General features: G+C 41.7%; 1 non-coding gene across 1 annotated transcript; it reads left to right on the forward strand.

Moving 5' to 3' along the window:
• Window positions 1–5,295: 5,295 nt before the first annotated feature.
• On the forward strand, window positions 5,296–5,437 carry LOC143440206 (small nucleolar RNA SNORA48). The gene has a single exon (XR_013108047.1). It is a non-coding gene; the product is annotated as a small nucleolar RNA SNORA48 (small nucleolar RNA).
• The last annotated feature ends 2,786 nt before the right edge of the window (window positions 5,438–8,223 follow it).

An 8,223-nucleotide genomic window follows, 5' to 3' on the forward strand; every position in this document is an offset into this window, starting at 1 on the left:
CTTATATGTTTATATTTTTATTAAATAAATATTGATAACCAAGCTACAATAAGTAGACCTAGAGAATTTAGGTAGAGATGAAGGGATTAAGGTGGGAAACATGGATCTCCCTGGAGGGTGAAATGGAATCGATTTTATGGGTGGACTTGGGGTAGGAATGAAAGAATCAGTTGGGGGAAGCTTGGAAGGGTACCTAGGGAGAGACAGTTAGAATTGAATGGTATTTGAATGATGGTTTTGAAACCTAGTGCACTGGAAACTTCCTCAAATGTATGAAGATGATTTGAATGAGATCAAACAGTGAGGGAGATGAAGTCCCAACTGGCCATCTCTTGTCATCAAATTAAGCATTCAATACAGGGACTGGATTACATTTTGTTTAGTTTTTGAGAAAAGTGGTACCGTGGAAATCCTCCAACAACCCAGGCCATTGCCAAGACAGTAGACTGTTACCCACAAACTGATAGCAAAGCCCCATTGCTGAAGATAACACCCACATAATGCACTGAACATGGGGAGGGCAAGAACTGACCTATTTAGAATCTTTATCCCTATGTCTGATGTTTTTGGCACAGGTAGTCATTCTGTAGGCTACCAAAAGAGGAAAAACAAACACAAACCACTCCAAAGACCTTTGATCTATAATCTGTAACATATGCTAGGACAATGGTGCCACAAAACTTGTGTGACTAGCCAAACAATGTCGGCCCACTCAACAGGCTGGAGCTCATTCATGTCCAACACTGCTTGAGTGACCAAGATCTAGAGACTAGATAGCCTAAAGACGTAAGGTAAATCCAAATAGTACTGATTTAAAAAGATAGCGATAAACTGACTCCTAATGATATTCTACTCTACTCGTAGATCAATGCCAGCTATCATCAGAAAAGCTTCCTCCTGTAGCATATGGGAAAAAAATCAGAGACCCACAGCCAGACATAACACAAAGAGTGAGACCTTGGAACATTTATAGCTATAAATGATATGTCTCCCATCAAAGCTAGAGAAGACCACAGAAGAGGAGGCAGAAAGAGTTTAAAAGCCAGAGGAGATGGAGGACACTAGAAGAATAAGGCCCCGTAAATCAACTGATCAAAGCTTATGTGAACTTACAGAGACTGAAGCAGCACACACAGTGATGTCTTGGGTCTGCACCAGGGCCTCTGCATATAGACTGTAGCTCTCAGCTTAAGTATTTTCTTGTGGAATTCCTAAGTATCTGAAAGATTGGGTCTCTGATTCATGGACTTTCTCTTGGAATTCTTTCATTTTCCTGGTGCCTTGTCTTGTCCAACATTGACATAAAGGTTTTTCTTTTTATTAGCATATCATATTTTGTGTTTGGTTGTTAATCTCCTGGAAATCTGTTCTGTTCTAATGAGAGACAGGGAATGGACCCAGATGGGAGGGGAGGTGGGGGAGAAACTGGGATGAGTAGAGGGAGGTTAAACTGTAATCAGAATATATTGTGTGGGAAAAAAATCTATTCTTAATAAAAGGGGCATAGGAAAAGAAAAGAACCAATTATGTCTGTCACTTCTGCCCCTCTCCAGAGTGTAGAAAACAATTGAAGTGAATTCTGGTAGATGTCATTACTATAGTTCTATAGATTATATGGTAATAAGAAGGTTATAGTTTATCATGTTATTCGTGGATCAATTGGCACCCAGAAATTTACACAGCAATACAAACAGGGAAAGATTAATATAAAGAAATAACAATTGTCTGCTTTGTTAGTCTTTCCCAGAGTCTCTACCCATTTAATTTTGTTTGTGTAGTCTCCATGAGTCTTTTAATCCTTGGTTCTCACATTTGACACCTTATTATATTACTTATCTCATATGCTAACCATTTTCTGTTCTCTTATAAAATCTCAGTGGAGACTCAGAATTCTCCGCTGTGCCTTAAGAAGAAAGGAAGCTCTTTGTGGGCAGGATCTGTTTCAATACCAATGAGGACATGCTTGAAGACAACTTTGGCAGCTTTGGTCCTATACCAGAGGTTTTCAAGATGAGGGAGATCCAGTGATACTGGAGGTTTGGCTTCACCACTGTTATAGAGCCTTTTGCTATGATAAAACACACTGGCCAACTTAAGGAGAGCAAAAATATATTTGGTTTAAAGTTCCAGGTCACCTTATTGCAATTAACAATCAGGATAATCTCCCACAGACATGCCTACTGACAAACCAGACAAAGACAGTTTACTCAGTTGAGACTGCTTTTCTAGACGATTCTAGGCTGTGCCAAGTTTACAGTTAATGCTAACTTGGATAGTCACTTTTACCAACTAAGAGCATATCTCAGATGTCATGAGACACATGAAGGGAGGGTCCCTGGATAGATGCCAGATCCATATGGATGATGCAGATCTGTCTTCTTGGGGCACCAGAGGTGGGGACCAGGCCTATAAATGTGTATGGTATGGTAATGAACTTGGATGATATAGATAGAGATGGTTTACAGACACAGTGCTGGAGGCCAGGATGGTTATGATTGCTACTCAAAATGCAATTACAGAAACAATTACAACAACTGGGCTGAGACATGTACTCTTAATGTAGATACATGGTGGGTACCACTTCTGATCCAGGATTATCCTTTCAAATGTCTGTGCTTTTAAAGTGTTTTAGAGCTGTGGTGAATTCTTTGTTTCAGTACATCAAGTTCTGTTTTTTTGATCTGAGCTCCCCAGGTAGCTTGTTAAAGGCCTTTTAGTAAGCTCCATGTGCTCTTTATACACTTTTTTTTTAAATCCCCATCCAAAGACAGATTCTGAGGCATTTGTAGAGTCTTAATATTTATCCATTTACCAGAACATTTGTTTAGCCTCTCAGAATTACTGCTCTGGCAAAGAAAAGTTTGATAAGGCTGATGCTTTTAGAATTGATATATGTCTAGAAGCAATAAGAAGTCTTGTGCACCATGGTTATTATTGGCTGAAAGTAAAGTCATCTTTGAATGTACTTACAATGAGTCTTCTCTGGGAACAAGAGCTGCTGATCATTTGTGATTGCCATCCTGATTATATGGGAAAGCTTCTTTAGAATGTTGGCAAATGTCACGTTTTAACTCTGGAAGATATTCTGTCATGTCTTAAACAAGGAATGAAAAGAAAAGCAACTTAGGAGTAAGGGACACTCTAAAGAATATAGAGATAACAGATATTGGAAGCAGAATATTTTTCTAGGGCCAAGAAAGGCATCCAGAATGCAAACACATCTGGAAGACTGATGATAAGATTCAAACCAACTGAAAAGGATGCTGCCATGATGCCCATCTGGTGGGGCCCTTATTAAAGATGCTGTGCTGAAGAAGTATTGAAAAAGTAGCTGCTGAAATCTTGTCATGAGAAGCTTCTCAGAGGATGTCTTGTCTGTGCTTCAGGTTATTGAGACACAAAAATGACGAGGAGAACAACCAGGGACCAGAAAAGAAGCTCTTCCTCCTTCCCTCCAGTGCCCTCAATAGAAAAGGCTTAATACCAAACCATCTAGGAAGGAAAAATGTTTGCATGTCTTAGGGAGGAAATGAAGGTATATTTGGAACTGAGAAGCATGAATGTAACTACCACACATGCCTAAAAACAGTCACTGCCAGCTATGTACAAACCAGGCAGATCCTACAAAAGTTAGAGGCAAAGTTGGAAAAGAAAAAGCCATACAACATGGTAGTACACCTTGAGAGGAGGTCATTAAGGAGGTAAGAATGAGTAGCAAGGCTTGGGGCTGGGCAGTGAACTGGCTGCTGAGATCCTGTGCTCTAATCTACAAAAGGAGTATCATCTTCCTGATGTGCACATAACTGAAAACTAAGCAGGGAAGGTAGGTGGAGCTCTGTCGGAAGTTTCAGTGCACTGGCTGAATCAGTCGCAGAGCACACAAAGGAAGAGAGAATAGCAACACAGATCATACAATAAGAGAAAATATACAGGTAATAACCATGAGGTTTCAAAGCAAGAAGATATTGCCAGTACTCTCAGAAGATCAGATATTAACACACACACACACACACACACACACACAGAGAGAGAGAGAGAGAGAGAGAGAGAGAGAGAGAGAGAGAGAGAGAGAGAGACAGAAAGAGACAGAGACAGACAGAGACAGACAGAAAGAGGCAGACACACACACAAAGAGAAAGAGAGAGAGAGGGGAGAGTGACAGAGACAGAGAGACAGAGAGACAGAGAGAAACAGAGAGAGACAGACACACAGAGAGACAGAGAGAGAGAGAAAGAAAGAGAGAGGGAGACAGAGAGAGAAGAGAGAGAGTAACAGAACCATTAGGAGATATAACAGGGATACTAACAGGGTCACAAAGCAATAGATTAGATAATATAATTTATAAGGCAAGCCCCATAAAACATAAAGAGTTATTCTCCCATAGAAATAAATCTATCAAGGAAACAAGACTTTATAAAGAAAATGGGATAACAATAAATGAAAGTTTTCACTGAATAACATAAAAAGAAACCTGTATAAATGAAGATTTTTTTTTTTTTTTATCACATTTACAGATGAGGTTTCAAGTTCAATACTGAAGTGATTCATTAAAAGAAAATTAGGGACTGGAGAGAGATGGCTCAGTAGATAAAGTGCTTCTTGTGCAAGCCTGAAGGACTGAGTTTGCTCCCAACAGCCTATGCAAAATGGAAAAAGTGAAACAAATGCACAGAGATGACCTCTGACCTCCATATGAATCCAGTGGCAAACACACTCACACACACTCACACACACACACACACACACACACACACACACACACACACACACACAAACAATGTAGAGTAAAAAAAAAAAAGTAGTCACTCAATTGTTCTAGAATGAAACCCAGGTTCAAAAACCATGTGTAAAGCATAAGTCTTAATGTTTTATTTTAAAATGTGAAGCAAAAATTCAATGAATGCTGACCATGATTAGAAGAAAGCAGAAGAACGTTTCTATTGTGTCTGAAAACCTCCAAGCATTAGGAAACAGACACATCCGAACAGATTTAAAGACGAGAGGAATTTGGTGCCTGTAGGAAAATGATAGGGTAAACTAGAAACATCTCTGGAAAAGCAAACTTATAAAAGAGGGAAGTAAAGTTTCCACAGCGGCTGTAAGATGGGTTAAGCAAATCCCAAGTGGAATAAAGAGGGGGAAAACCTGTAAATAACAACAAATGAAGAAACAAAAATCTGACAATAAAAGAAAGAAGAGATGGTTGAGAGTCAGGGCCTAAACTCCTCTGAAGGGAAAGGCATTGCTCAAAGCTACCAGACATCTTACATTCCTTTGGTAAAACAAGGCATTTATTTCCCCAGCAATGCAGAAGAGACACCGTGTTGTTGTTGATGTTCTTATATCAGTCAGGGGCAGAACAGATGGTAGTCCTTGGTTCATCCTAACTTGATACCTGGCCTGGTGACCAAAGCTGTTTTATACCTAGGACTCATAAAACTCAAATCAAATAAAACAAAATCAAATCCATGTAGTTCAGGCTGTGAGGAGGAAAACAGGGTCCTGCTTTTCACCATGTCCTGTGGTGTGGGAGGGCAAAGGTGCCCACAGACCTGCCTTCTTCCCCACTGCATTGGAGGGCCATAGACACACAGAGCCCACCCCCATAGCATAGTATGGGAGGAGAAAGACAGAGATTTGCTGACAACCATGCCATCTACAGATCTTTCCTCCAGTGCAAGGCACAGGCATTCCATAGATACCTGCTTGCCATCATGCCATGTAGCACAGATGTAAGATGTCATAGATCCCCTGCCCTCCCGCAAGGCATGTGGCCAGCTTGCAAAGGGAGTCACCACAATGCGCAAGTATGTCATGGACAGATGGGAGAGAACGAGATGGAGAATAACTTGAACATTATAAAGAGAGATGGAACTGAAGATTCAAGGGTAGAGAGGAGTAGCTTGTTGTGAGTGGCCAGCCCTGCTACCTAGGACCATCATGAGATCCCAGCTTGAGCTGCTGCTGAGGGACTAGGTCTGGGTCCTTGATTATACAGTAGTATAAATGTCTGTGGCTCAATACCACTAGAGAATATGGGGATATCACTGGTTGGGGCAGCTGCTGAGGACCATGTGGATGTCTAGGGGCTGTGCAGAATTGGCCCCATCCCTCACTGGCTGTGGTGCTCTGGAGACCTGGCTCCATCTCTCATTGGTGCATCACTCAGAAGAGCAGAGCCTGCGCCTTGCCCAGGCAGCAAGGTGAACTTGCCTTGGAGGTAGGGGTATGGAGGAGCTGAAACCGCGGATGTGAGATCTAACTCTGCCACTGTTTGCCATGGGGTGGCACAACTGCAGAGGTGATTTCCCCCTAAGTTATGCCTGGCAGTCAGGAAAGCTGCCCCCAGGGTCATGATTATAGGATAGCTAGCCCTGCCCCTCACCAGTTGGACAGCATAGTAGAACTGACCCTAGTTGAGGGGGGACATAGGCGAGCTGGCTCTTAAGGGTAAGAGGTTGGAAGAGCTGACACAACCATTTGTTGGCCTTGAGGTGGTGTAGGTGTACGGGTGGGGGTGGGGGTGATGCTTTCCCCCTCCCTTGTACCTCACCACCTGTGATAGTTTGGAGAGCTGTCTCTGAAGGCATGAGTGTGAGAGAGCTAGCCCTACTCCCTCACTGGCTTGGCTGTAGCACTTGGGAGAGCAGGCTCTGCACGTTGCCTGGGCAACAGAGTAGTGCTGACCCTGATGGCAAAGGCACAAGTGAGCCAGCTCCTCACAGGCTGCAGAAATTGGGAGAGTGGGCCCCACACCTCGGATGGGTAGCATGGTGGAGCTGGCTCTGGAGGTGTGGCTGTGGTGAGCTGGACTGGAAGCAAGAGAACTGATCCTGCCTCCTGCTGCTGGCAGCATTGGGTGGCCTAGCTGGAGCAGTGTTGGAGAGCTAACCCTGCTGTTGAGGATAAGGGGGAGCCAATGGCCAGCTCAGCTACCACTCAGGCCCAGATCCAGGGCTCTGTGTTGGTCCCCCAAATCTATATCATCTGTGAATGGTTAGGATGCCTGAAAAAGCCAGTGCTGCTGATCCAAAGCTGCAGGATCTCCATGACACAGGTCAACATCAGGATAATTGGGAGGAATACCAGTGAGGATCCAGTACTGATAGTGTTGCAGAAGCCAGAGACGTGGAACCAGACCAATGACTTATTGCAATGAACATTTGCAAGTGAAGTGTCGGACAAAGGGATCTACTGTAGGACACACTGTGACATACAAGAGCTTCCACGATGAGATATTTTCTATGATTTTTGTTTTGTTTCCTTGTATATTTTTACTTGCGGGAGGTTGCAAGAGCAGAAGTTGGGTCTGAGGGGAATGGGGAGATGAGCAGGATTAGGGTGCATGATGGGAAACTCAAAAAGAATCAATAAAAAGTTTAAAAAATAGCATTTGTAAAGATATAAATCCCAACACATAGTCTCCAGAGAAAAACTAGAACTCAAAAGATCAGAATATATGTAAATGTTTGAAAATTTAAATGGCATGGTTTTTCTCATAAAATCAAAATTATAAAACATAAGGAAGAAAAAATAAGCTTAGAAGAAAGGGGAAATGTCAAAACTAACTTTCAAAGAGACACACATTCAAAAATCACCCCTTAGGCTGTTTTGTGCTTTGAGTCCAAGAAGAATTATTTTTCTACCACTAAAACTGTTTTGCCAACAAACTAGCAAGATTTCCATGTATTGGCTATACTGAAATGAGTTGTGTGGGCACACACAGACATACTTCCTGCTGTCCATAAGAAAATTGTAAATATTATTTAACAATATGTAAAAGAAACATTAAATCATAATCAGCATAATAACTATATATGTGAGAATCTTTCATGAGGTATTCTGCTAGTTAAAAGATTAAGTGTTCAAGCTACTGGCTAATATCTTTTATGTTTAATAAACATATTTGACATATTGATTGTGACATATCCCAGTGTGGATAACTGATATCATAATGTATGGTTTTGGATTATTAAATATGTATGTACTTCTACTTTTGAAATGCTTTTGTTTGTTTGTTTTTTTTGTTATCTGAGACAGGGTTTCTCTGGCTGTCCTGGAACTCACTCTGTAGACTAGGCTGGCCTCGAACTCAGAAATCAGCCTGCCTCTGCTTCCCAAGCGCTGGGATTAAAGGCGTGTGCCACCACTGCCTGGCATACTTCTACTTTTAAATAACATAATGGGTTATTTAGAACCTTTGTGTTTCCAATATTGTTATTA

The sequence above is a fragment of the Arvicanthis niloticus genome, chromosome 28, assembly GCF_011762505.2.
Source record: "Arvicanthis niloticus isolate mArvNil1 chromosome 28, mArvNil1.pat.X, whole genome shotgun sequence".
Lineage (NCBI taxonomy): Eukaryota > Metazoa > Chordata > Mammalia > Rodentia > Muridae > Arvicanthis > Arvicanthis niloticus.